Source organism: Mus musculus, chromosome 4, assembly GCF_000001635.26.
Source record: "Mus musculus strain C57BL/6J chromosome 4, GRCm38.p6 C57BL/6J".
Classification (NCBI taxonomy): Eukaryota; Metazoa; Chordata; class Mammalia; order Rodentia; family Muridae; genus Mus; species Mus musculus.
In genome coordinates, this window is record NC_000070.6 from 138,931,159 (window position 1) to 138,945,465 (window position 14,307).

The 14,307-nt window shown below is 47.1% G+C and overlaps 1 long non-coding RNA gene and 1 pseudogene across 1 annotated transcript; both read right to left on the reverse strand.

Moving 5' to 3' along the window:
- Gm18097 (predicted gene, 18097) lies at window positions 4,055–4,556 on the reverse strand (annotated as a pseudogene).
- On the reverse strand, window positions 5,289–7,450 carry Gm33011. Its single transcript, XR_390869.2, has 3 exons — window positions 7,313–7,450; window positions 7,064–7,145; window positions 5,289–5,318 (listed from the first exon to the last, which is right to left on the reverse strand). It is a non-coding gene; the product is annotated as a predicted gene, 33011 (long non-coding RNA).
- Between the last annotated feature and the right edge of the window lie 6,857 nt (window positions 7,451–14,307).

Consider the following 14,307-nt stretch of genomic DNA (forward strand, 5'->3'; position numbering starts at 1 on the left):
GATCTCCAGCGGCAGATAAACTAGGTGTGGTGGTGCATACCTATAACCCCACCACAAGAGCAGCAGAGCAGCAGAAATTCAAGCTCACACTCCACTACAGCTACAGATCCAGTTTGAGGCCAGCCTGGGCTACGTGAGAGCCTGTCCCAAAGCAAAACCAAACTAAATGATGACAACAACCAATTATGACAATGAGGTGGCTTAATCGGTTGTTAAAGGAAACACGTGACATTTCATTTGACGTCATGGAAAAGCCTCAGGTGGATTCCTTGGGGGGCATAGTCCAGAAGTGGGCATTGTTACCAGAGGAGATGACAGGGGCCCAAAGACCTTCCAGAGGGACAAGATGTGGGGAAGACAAGATCCTGACTCTGGGTAGGCCTGGACTACTGTCTGTGTCTTGTTTATTTTTGTTGTCTGATTTTAAATGTTTACGCACGTGTATGGGCACCCAGGGAGTGCACAATAGCAACAGAGTCAGACCTCCAAGAACTGGATTCACAAGCTGTTGTGAGCTTCCCAGTGTGGGCGCTGGAAACCAACCTCAAGTCCTCCACACCACAAGAGCCACCATACTTGTGCCCTTCCCCAGCCTTGAGCAAGCTAAACAGACACAGTAGTGTTTGTCACAGTAGGACCTTAATGACCTAGGTGGAGTCTTCCAACCAACTCGGGTGGAGTCTTCCACCTTGCCACACCTGCAATTTCCTACAGGAGCAAAGCTGAGCTTGCTTTGCAACATGGTCCAACTGAAACAAAGGATGGGTCTGTGGGCTCTCCCGGTATAAATATTAAACTTTGAGCCTTGATCAGAAACCTTCGTCTTGGCTTCATCCTTCTCTCGCCACCCCCCCCCCCGCCCCATCCTTTTTCATTTCCAGCCTCCCTTTCAGGTACCCAGTTCATCCATGGCTGCTGGACAGTTACACATACTCTTAACAGCTGAATCATCTCTTCCCAGGCTGGCCTCAAATTAGCTATTTAGCCAACATAGGAAGGTGAGAAGAAGACATGTCAAAGTCTCTTCTCCCCTTCCACCATGTGAGTTCCCAAGACCAAACTCTGGTCTTCCGGCTTGGCGATAGGTGTCATTAGTTACTTCAGGAGTTATCTTGGTAGCCCAGCTTTTTATTGGTATCTATCTATCTATCTATCTATCTATCCATCCATCCATCCACCATCCATCCATCCATCCATCCATCCATCCATCCATCCATCCATCCATCCATCCATCTATCTATCTATCTATCTATCTATCTATCTATCTATCTATCTATCTATCCAGTGTGTATGCATATGGCAAAGTACTTACTTGTGCACATCATGGAGCTAGAGGAGGCTCTGGTTTGCTCTTATTGCAATATCCAAAATAAATTCAAGACTACCCAGTACCTTCCCCCTTCAAAAGGACTTTCGAAACTGTACTAACAGGCCAAGTATAGAGCCAGATAAAAAAGCTGACTGACTAAACAAATATAGAAACATAGTTTTAACCGTCAAAATTACTAAGCTTCCAAAACAAGATTAACAATTCCCCGGCCCCACCTCACACTAAAAACCTCAAGGACAGACAAAATGAAAGTCACCCTATACAAACCAACCAATGTCTAAAAAGGTTATTGGCTACACCACTTAAATTAAGCCAAACTACCCTGCTGCCTATATCTGGCCTTTACAAAGGTATCCAAAGTGTGTTCTTTCTTTGTTCTGGGTCTCTCCTCCGGCCTGCGTGCTCAGAGGGGGCTCCCCAGCATGTTGGATAAGTCAAATCCTCATGCTTTTTACAGAGATGGCGGTCTCTGTGCTCTTTGAGTGAATGAGGGTCTTTTGACACGCTACAACATTATCATTCTCTGCCCTGATTCCTTTCTTTTTGTTTTTTTTTTTTTTTTCCAGTCCTGGAACTCACTCTGTAGACTAGGCTGGCCTTAAACTCAGAAATTCGCCTGCCTCTGCCTCCCAAGTGCTGGGATTAAAGGCATGTGCCACCACTTCCTGGCATCTCTGCCCTGATTCTTTAAGGCAAGTTCTCTCCCTGAACCCAGGGCTCAAGGATTTTCAGCAAGGCTGGGGATCACAGGTGTGTACAGAGCCAATCTCAGCTTGGTTGTGAATATTAGATTTAAGTAATAATTGGCTTTATGGAATATCATGTGCCAAGCACTGTACGATCATAGTATTGACTTGCTCTCTTCTGTATTTTTCTTTTTTTTTTTTTTTTTTTTTGGCGGGGGGTGGGGGGAGTTCGAGACAGGGTTTCTCTGTGTAGCCCTGGCTGTCCTGGAACTCACTTTGTAGACCAGGCTGGCCTCGAACTCAGAAATCCTCCTGCCTCTGCCTCCCAAGTGCTGGGATTAAAGGTGTGAGCCACCACGCCCGGCTCCCTGTATTTTTCTATGCAAGCATAATATGTGTTCCTCAGCCCCCTCCTGCTCCTCCTCTCTTATTGTGATCCTGTGAGGGATTTCTTTTTTTTTTTTTTTTCTCTTCCACTTCTATTGATGAAAACCCAGGCTCAGAAGGGAGGCAACCACTAAACCCCAGAACTGAGACTTAGTGAATACTGAGGTTTTGAGATCCAGTCTCACTGTGAAACAAGCTGGCCCCAAACTTGCAGTCTACCTGCTTCAACCTCCCATGTGCAGAGATCACATTTGCACCAAGGTTGGAAGGGCGATCACACCCGTGACCCCCCCCCCCCCATTGCCTGCTTTCTCTCTGCTTCTTGGGTGTTCTCCACTGGTGATGTGAGAAACAGTGGCCTAACTGTTCTCAGGATGCTCCTAAGAGCAGGCCTTTCACATTGCCTGGGTTAAACGCATATCAGGAGTGGTTATTACCAGAAAGGGCCAGAGAGACCCTTATCACTTACAGTACTGCTGAGCTCCGAGCCTTGGCCATATCTAGTGACACAGATAGAGGTAGTGCCAGGGTTCACCTAAAGACGTCATCACAGGAATCAGGGACCAGGTTACCAACAGTAACCTGATAAACTTTACAACAAGGCACTTCTCAGAAATGCAAATTTAACTGGGATATTTGATAGGCTCCTTCAAAAGGGTGTGTTACTCACCCTATTCTTTGAATTTAATCAGGTGGCTTCTGTCTTGGTAGCCTTAATTGGACAACTGGAGGTGGGGAAAAGCCTTTGTTTGTTTTATTTGATCATTTTGTTACTTTGTTTTATTTTATCCTTTCCCTCCATCCTCCAAGTCGGCTTCATGTTCTTCCGCCTCTCCATCAGCGCCAGTCCTGACACATCTAATGCAAATGCATGTGATTTGTCTTCCCTCCTTTATGGGGATGCAGGTGGAAACTTGAAAATAAAATCCCTGTTGATCGTTTGTGTTGTTTTTAATTTGCACTAGAGGAACAAACTGGGAGTCTCACTACATTTGTCCGCCCCCACACCCACGCCCACCCCTGACACCTCTTGAGACCTATCCACTTTGTCACATATGTAACACATATTGTAACAGAGTAACGGATTGTTACTCTGGGGCTGTGTGGGCACACACATGCGCAGTACAGATGCTTGAGGTTGGCGAGCCAGCCGGCCACAGGGATCTCTGGAGCCTCCGTGCTGGGATTACAAGCATGCTACCATCCTTAACTTGGTTTTTACATAGTTTCTGGGGGATCGAACTCAGGTCCTTGGGCTTACAGGGCAAGCACTTTACCTCTCCAGCCATCTCTCCAGCCCCAACCATGGGTTTTACAGTTTATTGAAGCGTTAGACTAGTTTTGCCTAGCAGCCCCTCAGTTGGCAGACATCAAGGCAGCCAGCCACCTTCCAATTCCACCAACTGTCATGGGATAAATAGTGCACAGAATTGATGAGCGTCCAGCCAGCACTGTTCTGTGTTCACCTGTTTCTTCTGGTTATTAGTGAGGCAGACACTTCACCTGGGGTCCCCTTCTGTGAATTAATTCTTTCTCTCTCTCTCTCTCTCTCTCTCTCTCTCTCTCTCTCTCTCTTTCTTTTTTTTGAAGTATTAAAATCCTAAAATGTTTATTACAAAGGTGAACCCTGATCCTTGAGATGGCATTACCAGTAGGATTTCTGGTTTCGAGCAAGCACAGGCAGCAGCCCCCCCCCCGCCCCAAATGTTTTGGATTCATAACAACAGGGGTCAACTACAAGCAGAGTCCAATCATACTGGGTAAGGATATCTTTGGTCTCCTTCTTAGTGGTTCATCCACAGACTTTTAGTAATAAGCCACCAGGGATGGACTGTTGGGTAGCATAGATTGGTCTCTCTCTCTCTCTCTCTCTCTCTCTCTCTCTCTCTCTCTCTCTCTCTCTCTCTCTCTCTTGTATGTGTGGCCATGGCCACCACCCTTCACGGGGACCTAGATATCCACACCAGCAAATCGTTCCTTGTCCAGAGGCAGAACGGAGTCCAGTAACTTGTACCTTAGCGTGCCTGACTCCATCACCTCTAGGGGATGGATGTCTGTCACTTTGCCTTGTCCCCATTGCAGGCACCACAACTGTGGCTTTCTTTTTGCAACCGAAGACCTGCTTGGACTGCAAGCAGACCCTTGGATGGCATAGCTGCAAGCATGAACATGGGTTCCTCACTGCACTCGGTGCTGCCACCAGAAAAGACCCTTCTGTGAACTCTACTTCACCACCTCGGTTCACTTTCCTAGTGAGCATTCCATTCCTCATCACTGAAGACATATGGGAGTATCTCCTACAACCTAAAATAGTGATGGTATGGAAGTGTTACACATACAAGGATTTCAAATTCTTTCTTCTAAGAAAAATCTTTAAATTTTGTTTTTATTTCATGTGATGGGTGTTTTTTTTTTAAAGTTGTATTTATTTTTTATTATATATAAGTACACTGTAGCTGTCTTCAGACACTCCAGAAGAGGGCACCAGATCTCGTTACAGATGGTTGTGAGTCACCATGTGGTTGCTGGGAATTGAACTCAGGACCTTTGGAAGAGCAGTCAGTGGTCTTAACTGCTGAGCCATCTCTCCAGCCCAGGGTGTTTTGTTGTTGTTGTTTTTTATTTTTTTATTACGTATTTTCCTCAATTACATTTCCAATGCTATCCCAAAAGTCCCCCATACCCTCCCACCTTGATGGGTGTTTTGTCTGCACCTTGATACGCACCACGTGAGTGCAGTATCTTGGCTAGAAGAAGGCATCATAAAACCTGGAACTGGAGTTATAGATGGTTGTGAGCCACCATGTGGGCGCCGCAAGCCAAGCCAAGATCCTCTGGAAGAGTATCCAGTGTTCTTAACCACCAAGCCATCTCTCCAACCCTTCAACTGTTGTTGTTGTTTAATCAATAGTCACCTTTTAAAAGTAAAACCAAGAAGGTAAAATTGATTTTAGCAGTGTGTTTTCATAAGCTGATCAACATGTCATGGAGACGCTACGTCTTTGAAAGCTGATGTGCATCTTACGTTACGTCTCACTCTGGATTATGTTCTAAGTAAGGAACAGTGGCTAGTGATAGCGCGGTTGGATGGCTCAGGCCTGGAATGTACAAATACATTTTTACAATGTTGAGAGTCAAGCCCAGGGCCTCATCCATGCTAGGGAACATGCTGTTCCACGGAGATGCCCTTCCACCCCCAGGCTCTCAGTATGAAGGGCTCTCAATATTTATTAAGTCAACCCCTGGTCTACAGGCAGCAGCCCCCTGCCCCAAATGTTTTGGATTCATAACAACAGGAGTCAACTACAAGCAGAGTCCAATCATACTGGGTAAGGATATCATCTGTTACTTTTGCTAATGTGTCCCTTATTTAAATAGTATTCTGAGCAGGACATAATGGCACACACCTTCAATCCTAGTGCTTGGGAGGCCGACTCGGGTGGATTTCTGTGAGTCTGAGGCCAGCCTGGTCTACATAGCAAATTCAAAGACAGAGAGATCCTATCTCCAAAGCAAACGTAAATGAATAAATAAAATACTATAATAATTTGTTCATAGCTAGGCCCATTATTTTTCTTCTAAAATCAATGCTTTGGGGGGCTGGAGATGCAGCTCAGCTTGTTTCACCTTTTAAAATATCTTTCTTAAGTATGTCTTCTGTCTATTTAGATTTGGTTTTGTTTGTTTGTTTGTTTAGCCCTGCCTGTCCTGGAACTCACTCTGTAGACCCTGGCTGGCCTCGAACTCAGAAATTTGCCTGCCTCTGCCTCCCAAGTGCTGGGATAAAAGGTGTGCGCCACCACCACCTGGCAGGTATTTTTTTTTTTATGGTGTAGGATATAAGGATCTAACTTTATTTTTCCCTATAGAGTGTCCCTAACACTGCCTACTAAACACCAGCACTATCTACTAAACACCAACACCATCTACTAAACACCATCACCAGTCCACCTACTAAACACCAGCACTGCCTAATAGATAATATATTCTCCCACTGGTTTGCAGGCCACTTCTTTGTATACTGGCTCCCACATGCAGTGTGCCTACAGAATTTTTGTCACAAATATAACCATCAAATTTCAGAGAATTTGTATAGATTGACCAAAGTCACAGAGATAGTGCCCGAGACAGAGTTTGAACCCACTGTACATCTGGTGCTGGTCCAGCTAAAACTACGTTTGACTCTCACACCTAAAACATCTAGAAATAGACATCCCAGAACAACCACGGTGGTTCCACGATGCCTCCAGGGATCCAGGCGTCTTCCATTTTTCTCATCAGCCCTACTAACTTGGAGCTTTGGGCCATTGGTGGTGAGATGGCTACCGCATCCAGCATCCTCCACTCCAGAAAGTAGGGAGGGCTGGAGAGATGGCTCAGCTGTTAAGAGCACTGGCTGTTCTACCAGGGGGTCCTGAGTTCAATTCCTAGCAACCACATGGTGGCTCATCCATCTGTAAGTGGATCCGATGCCCCCTTCTGGTGTCTGAAGACAGCCACAGTGTATTCACACACATAAATAAGTGAATCACTTAAAGAGAAAAGAAAAGGGGAAAGGAACAGAGTAAAGGAAAAAAGGCTGTGCCAGGTGAGGCTGTGCCTTTCTGCCTTGTCTTGCCTCACTGTGCCACTTCTGAGACAGGGCTGGCCCTGAACTTACACAAACAGCCATAACCTTGAGTTCCTGGTTTTCCAACGTTGTCACTTTGGCCAGAGTTGGGTCACACTTTGGCTGTTCCCAGCTGTAAGAGAACATGGAATAGTGAGCTATTTTTAAAGCTAATATATATATATATGTGTGTGTTTGTGTATGTGTGTGCCACCAAAAGAAAGTGAACCCTGTTCAAAATTAAGAGTGCATATGAGGCAGGCATCCTTGTAGGTTAATTATAGAACTAAGGAAACTTACATGCCAGACATCTTTTGGGCAGGCCCCTTCCAGCATTTCCAACTACTTCCTTATGTAGTGATTTTATATTTTCTTTCTTAACCCTCTTTCCACCCAGTGCCATGGCCGGTGCCTCCCTAGTAGGCGTCTGGGACTGTTGCTTGCTGCACCTGCTCTAGCCCACAGCACGTCATGCTCTATATCTTTCCGGCTGTGGTGGGAGGGGGGTGGTATGGTGGGAGGGAGTGGGGTGGAGTGTGTGGGTGGGTGGGGGTGAGAGTATGTTAGGTGAGGGTATGGACGGTATGGTGAGAGAGGGTAGAGGTGTGGTAGGAGTGGGTGGTGAGGGGGCTGTGGTGGGGGGAGTGTGGTAGAGGCATGTATGATGAAGTTTCCCAGGTCAAATATTCAGGTCCAATGGATTCCCCCACGATCAACATTTATATTTTCCCATCAGCACAGGTCCCTGAGAAAGTGTTGATTTAAGTCATAGTAATGTAGCAACTGCCTTTGAAGGTCGGTTAACTTCTGGTACTGTGCCGTTCACATTCCAGGAAGTAAGCTCTTGAATGAATTTGAATATAGCTCTTGGAGGGACCGAAAGGTTAAGTAATTTGTCCAAGGTCACAAAGTCTGCAAACAGCCAAATTAGATCTTATCCTGCTATCAAAATACTTCCATTCTTCCTCCTGGACCACAGCCAAAAGTCTTCCAAGGGCTTTGGACCCACGTAGGAGTTGCTAGTTAATGAACAAAAAAAAATCCAGATAAGGGATGGGTAGGTTTGTTTATTTATTTTTTAGTAGAAGTATTATTTGTTGGTTTTCCGAAACGCCTGTGCAGCTGGCCATCTTGGATATGGGCTAGCCAGTTCTACTTTTTACAGTTATTACGGCTATGAAATCAAAAGCACATACACTCTGTGTGCCCATAGTCTTTTAAAGTTAAACAAGCTAAAACGTATGACATTCATGCGTCTTGGCGATATTTAACCCCTTGGTGCCTAGCGTAGAGAATCTGGGACTGAAGTCCTGGCTGGCTGGCTAGGGTGGGTCATCTCCTCTCTTGGGACACAGCTGCCCTTGGGAATGTGGGCTGGGACTGCTGCTCTGCCATCACTTGGCCTCCAGAATGGACCCGTCAATCCATCCCCTTCTGACAGAGATAGGCACTGCAGTGCAGATTTTCCTTTGACTTTGCAGTGACCAGCAAGCTTTGGTGGTTGCCAGGGGAGACAGGGAGAAACACCGGAATGCCTTGGACTGTTGTGAAACCATGGTAGTCTTAAGGATCCCTCCAAGTGGCTCTGGAAGGTGTCCCACAGTACACTGTAAACACGAATGTCCCTAGAGGCTCGTGGGCTGAATGCTTGGTCACCAGGACAGCAGCATTCAGAAATGAGAGCTCAGAGAGCTGATTGGTTCAGGATGTCATCAGCAGACGAGTTCATGAGGTCATCCTGTTCCAAGCTATCCATCGGTGGGATCTACATTGAGAAAGCAAGTCATGGGACATGACTTTGAAGGCTGTACCTTGCCCCTGGCCCCTTCATTTCTCTCTCTCTGGGTATCATTTGCCTCCTGGGTACCATAACATAAGCAGTTTTTCTCCTCCATGCCCCATCTACCACCATGCTCTGCTTCATTGAAATCCCATGGTGATGGAGCCAATCTACAACAAACTGAAACTTCAGAAACCCTGAGCCAAATTCTCTCTCTCTCTCTCTCTCTCTCTCTCTCTCTCTCTCTCTCTCTCTCTCCTCTCTCCTCTCTCTCCTCTCTCTCCTCTCTCTCCTCTCTCTCCTCTCTCTCCTCTCTCTCCTCTCTCTCTCCTCTCTCTCTCTCTCTCTCTTGGTTTTTTTGAGACAGGATTTCTCTGTGTAGCCCTGGCTGTCCTGGAACTCACTCTGTAGACCAGGCTGGCCTTGAACTCAGAAAGCTGCCTGCTTCTGCCTCCCAAGTGCTAGGATTAAAGGAGTGCCTCACCACTGTTTAGCAAGTCTTCCTCTCTTTAACTTGTTTGCCTTGGGTATTTTATCAGAGCCGCTGAAAGCTAACTCAGGGATTCCATTTAAAGGGGGCCAAGGAGATTCCTCAACCAAAAAGTTTCAGGAGACACTGTAAGATGCATGTGTCCCACATGCCCCTCTGCAACTCAACCATGCGCTCATGGAGCTTGGTTAATTTTGCTTCCTGCCCCTTCTTTTCGCGTTGCCAGTGGCCTCTCTTGATCACAAAACATCCAGTGAAAGCAATGCTTGTTCCCTGGAATTCAATTGGGGACATTGAGGCACATAAATTAGTGCTGCTGCTGTGATCACGTGTCTAAGGTAACAGTCAAAACTGGGTGCCTACACCTTGTGCAATCTCAGAGTAGGGTAATACCCCCCACCCCCAGCAAGGTCTTATGTGGTCAAAGCTGACCTTGAATTTAACTTGCTATGTAGCTAAGAATTACTTTGAACATCTGATGATCTGCCCCACCTCCCAAATGCTGGGAGTATAGTGTACACCACAACACCCATTTTATCCCGAGCTGGGGATCGAACCCAGCACTTGGTGCACACTAGGTAAGCACTCTACCAGGTTCAGCTGCATCCGCATTCCAGGCCCCAAACCCACTTACTTCCTCTTTGAAAATAGCTAGAGAGCCAGGGAACTCACAGACCTGAGGCTTGAATTCAGAGAAAGAAGCTCCAGATTTCTGTCATACCTGTTCCTATCTGGGTGACCTTGAATGGCCTTCTGAATGTCCCTCCTGAACTTCAGATTCTACATCTAAAATTCAGGCAGTATTGGGTATTTTTCTGTAGCTGTGACACTACAATACACCATGACCAGAAGCAGCTTACAGAAGAAAAGGTTCATTTTGGGCTTTTGGTTCCAAAGAGATGGATCCTCTACAGCTGGAAGCCCGCACACACGGCATGCACGGTGGCAGAGCAAGAAACTGAGCAGTCACATCTTCAACCGCACTCATGAAACAGAGAGAGAGAGAGAGAGAGAGAGAGAGAGAGAGAGAGAGAGAGAGAGAGAGAGAGAGAGCGCAAACTGGAAATAGGATGAGGCTCTGAGCTCTCAAAGCCCCCAGCTGGTGACACGCTTTCTCCAGCAAGGCTGCACCTCATAACCTCCCATCCCCCAACAGCACTGCCAACCGGGACCAAATGTTCAAACAATTGAGCCCATGGCAGGAATAGGGAAACACTTCTCATTCAAACCACCACAGGCAGTTTTCCTGCGCACACAAGAGCAGGTGAGGCCCCATCTGAGACTGCCTTGCCCACCGTAGCTGTAACAGTAGGAAGTAGCTGTAACTTCCTAGCTGGCAGTAGGAAGCGCCCATAGCAGGTGAAACCATATAAACAGGGTGAAAACAGGCTCGAAAGGACACTGACCAGATATCCTTATGTGCATAGGGTACAAGGCTGACGGAGGAATGAGGATTAAAGCAAGCAGATTTTTGGAGACTCCTGAAACCATACATACAGTGGCTTCAGATTCCTGGCCACGGTATTTTATTTTATAGGTAGAAAAGCAGGCTAAAACACTGCCCTGTGACACCCAAGCAAGGCCTCCTGGACCCATGCAGGGATCAAGTTTCTCCGTCCCTCCCCCCACCTCCCCAGGCTTCAGCAAACAAGACAACACCTGCCTTCTCTTTGCTGCCAAAATGCAGTGTGAGACTCTTATGAACTATTAAACGGAATCCACCCATACAGATCAAATTCAAGGCAACAGGATGGAGACATTCTGCGGCTCAAAGTTAGTGTTTATGTAGTGGGTGTGTGCCGAGCTCCCTCACCATCAGACAGAAAATGTTCCGTCTCAGTCGTGAGCCCCACCTCCCTGGCTTCTGGAAAATTCCACCTTGGCCATGTTTTTTAGGCCCTCCTTTTTTCAGGGTTGTGCAAATGTCCTGAGGGAACTTGGGCCATCTGGAAGATTCAGGGAGGGGCCCTTCGGTCGTCAGCTAGAATCTGGTCAGGTCTGCCATCCTAGACTTATCTTCAAGGTGGCATCTCTGCTGCCTTGGAGCCAAACCCAGGCCAGGGGTCTCTGTGGTGGGACACCAGAGCCTCCCTGCACAGCCAGTGACTGACGATTCTCAGCAAAGTGTCTGCTGTCCTCATGTCCCAGCTCCCAAACAGCATCTCTGTCCTGTGCCTCCATGCATCCTGGGAAACTCTGTCAAAATCCTTCTCTTAGCCAGGTAGGTAGAGAGCCCTGGAATCCCACTGTTAGGCTGAGACAGGGACAAAGATCAGCCTGGCCAGGGTCGGAAAGACCCAAACTCCTGCTTGCTACAGCCCTTTACCCAGATGGCACCAAGTCCTGGTGGTACCAGCCCCCTTCCTGAAAGAATTCCATGTGCTCAAACCAGTACTGTATATGGAGAAAAACCAGTTCTTCGCCTGATTTGCCTGGGACTATAAGAACCTAGCAAGCAGCTTGGGTCCCGAGCTCTTCTCTACCCCCAGCCCTGGGAAGGGTGAACCTCGCCTGAAAGCTTGCCAATAAAGCTGAGCTTGTTTTAAGCTGCCAGCTCCGTGTGATCTGCATCCCTTGGCTTCTCACCCAGCACTTGGGTTGTGGAAGCAGGAGGATCAGGAGTTCACAGCCATCCTGGAACACAGAGACATAGGGGCTAGCCTGGGCTACAGGACGTTTTGACTTCCTTCTCACTCACATCTTCCTGCTGTTGATTCTGGGAGCTCTTAGAGTCCCACACAATCCAAATCTAACCCCAATTCTAGACATTGGTAGGGGACTTGTGATTAAAGAAGGCCTGGAAATATGTCCCCCTCCTGGCGCCCTTCTTAGCATCAAAATATAAATGAATAACACAGTGAACTATCACATGTGCACAGTAACGTGTGTGTGTGTCGTGCCTCCTCCTCACACTGTGGGTGAGTCAAGGATGCGTTCTAGCCAGGGTGGAGACTTGAACCTGAAGAAGAAAAGCATGAATCTCTGTCCTGTCCAGGTGACCGTGAGTGGCCTCCGTAGCACCTCTCTCAAACTTCCTGACAACTCCCACTGAAGAGCAGAAGTGCTTGAGAAAATGTCATGTGAATTTATTGATTTGTTATTAAATAAATAATATTTCAGAGAGCTCTATTTGTTCTTTGTGATGTGTCCTTCCCCACCCCCACCCCCACCCCACCTCCTTTAGAGCATACAGAACTAAGGTCTTCGAGCATAAGAACTTAGCAATCTGCTAAGGGCAATGTTCTAGTCAGCTTTTTTGCTGCTAAAATAAAACACCATAACCAAAAGCAACTTAAGAAGGAGGGTTTTCTTGCTCGCTCGCTCGCTTGCTTGCTTGTTTTGTTTAGGATGGTTCCTACAGAAAACAGAGCGAACTGAAAGTGAGGGGAGGGGATAAACTCAAAGCCCGCCCCCACTGACACACGCCCAGCAAGACTCCGCCTCCTAAGGGTTCTATAACCTCCCAGACAGCGCCACCAACAGGCGGTCCAATTGTTTAAAGACGAAAGTGTTCAGAGGCCTTTCCACAGAAGGCAGGAAGCTGACAGTGTCAGCCCTTGCTGAAGCTCTGTCCTAGGTCCCAACACGCACAGGACAAGGGTGTCCTCAGTTGCCAGCTCCGTCCAGTTTTTGACGGCTTCTGGGTGTGAAGCCCTCTCGATAAAGACCTCCTCTGCATACAGCTACCGATGAAAGGACCACCTTCCAGCCACCACCCCTTCACCCACGGTCTTTCTCATATTTAGATCTAAGAAATTCTGCCTCTGTTCCCTCTCTTTTGCATTCACAGCTATTTAAAGAGCACAAGGTCTCTGTTGACCGACAAAGCGACATCTCAGGCTACTCTTTTGCTGCAACACGGGTCTAGGATTACAAACCAGAACTTCACTCGGTGGAGAGCAGGGTGGCTCAGTGAAGTTGTTTCTTGTTTCTTGTTTGTTTGCTTGCTTGCTTGCTTTTGTTTTTTAAATTTTGGAAATGAAACCGAGTGTCTTACACTTTCAAGGCAAGTCCTCCGCCTCTGGGCTGCCCTCCCTAGCCCTGACTGCTTTTTGTCATGAATGAGTTTTGGAAGGGGAATGAAAGTTCTCACAACTGGGAAGAGCTCAGAGGAAGGATATGAGAGAGGGCGTTCCCAGGAGAGCACAGCGACCCTGCTCACCAAAGCCAGCGGAGCTCCGCCATCAATGTGGCTTCCGATCCAGGCTACCTACCACTGCCCATGTGGGTGTTGCCAGGTGGGGGGGGGGGAGCTCAGAACTTCATCCACTCAGGGCAAGCACTGAGTTGACTGAGCTCCACCTGCATTAAACAGTACGGTGGGTAAGAGGGCTTGCTGCCCTTCCAGATGATCAAGGTTCTGTTCCCAGCATCCACTTGGGCAACTCCCAACCACATATAACTCCAGGTTCAGGGGAGCTGACATTGTCTTCTGGTTTCTGAGGGCATTGTGCTCATGTGACATACTCATGCACACACACACACACACACACACACACACACACACACACACACACACAAATAAAATAAAATCTTTTAAAAATATAATTTGCCGGGCTTGGTGGCGCACGCCTTTAATCCCAGCACTCGGGAGGCAGAGGCAGGCAGATTTCTGAGTTCGAGGCCAGCCTGGTCTACAAAGTGAGCTCCAGGACAGCCAGGGCTCTACAGAGAAACCCTGTCTCGAAAAACCAAAAAAAAAAAAAATAATAAATAAATAAAAATAAATAAATAAATAAAAATATAATTTATTCATTCATGCAGCATTTGTATAATTAAAATTAAAGTGTACTCGAGATTTGATATCTCTTTTTATTTGGGGATTTTTTGCTTGTTTGTTTGTTTGTTTGTTTGTTTGTTTTGAGACAGGATCTAACTATGTAGCTCTGGCTGTCTTGGAACTCACTCTGTAGACCTTGGCTCGCTCAAGGCTGGCCTTGAACTCACAGATCCGCCTGCGCCTCCCAAGCGCTGGGATTAAAGATGAGCAGTTATACCCAGCTTGAGATTGGAGTCTTAGATTGT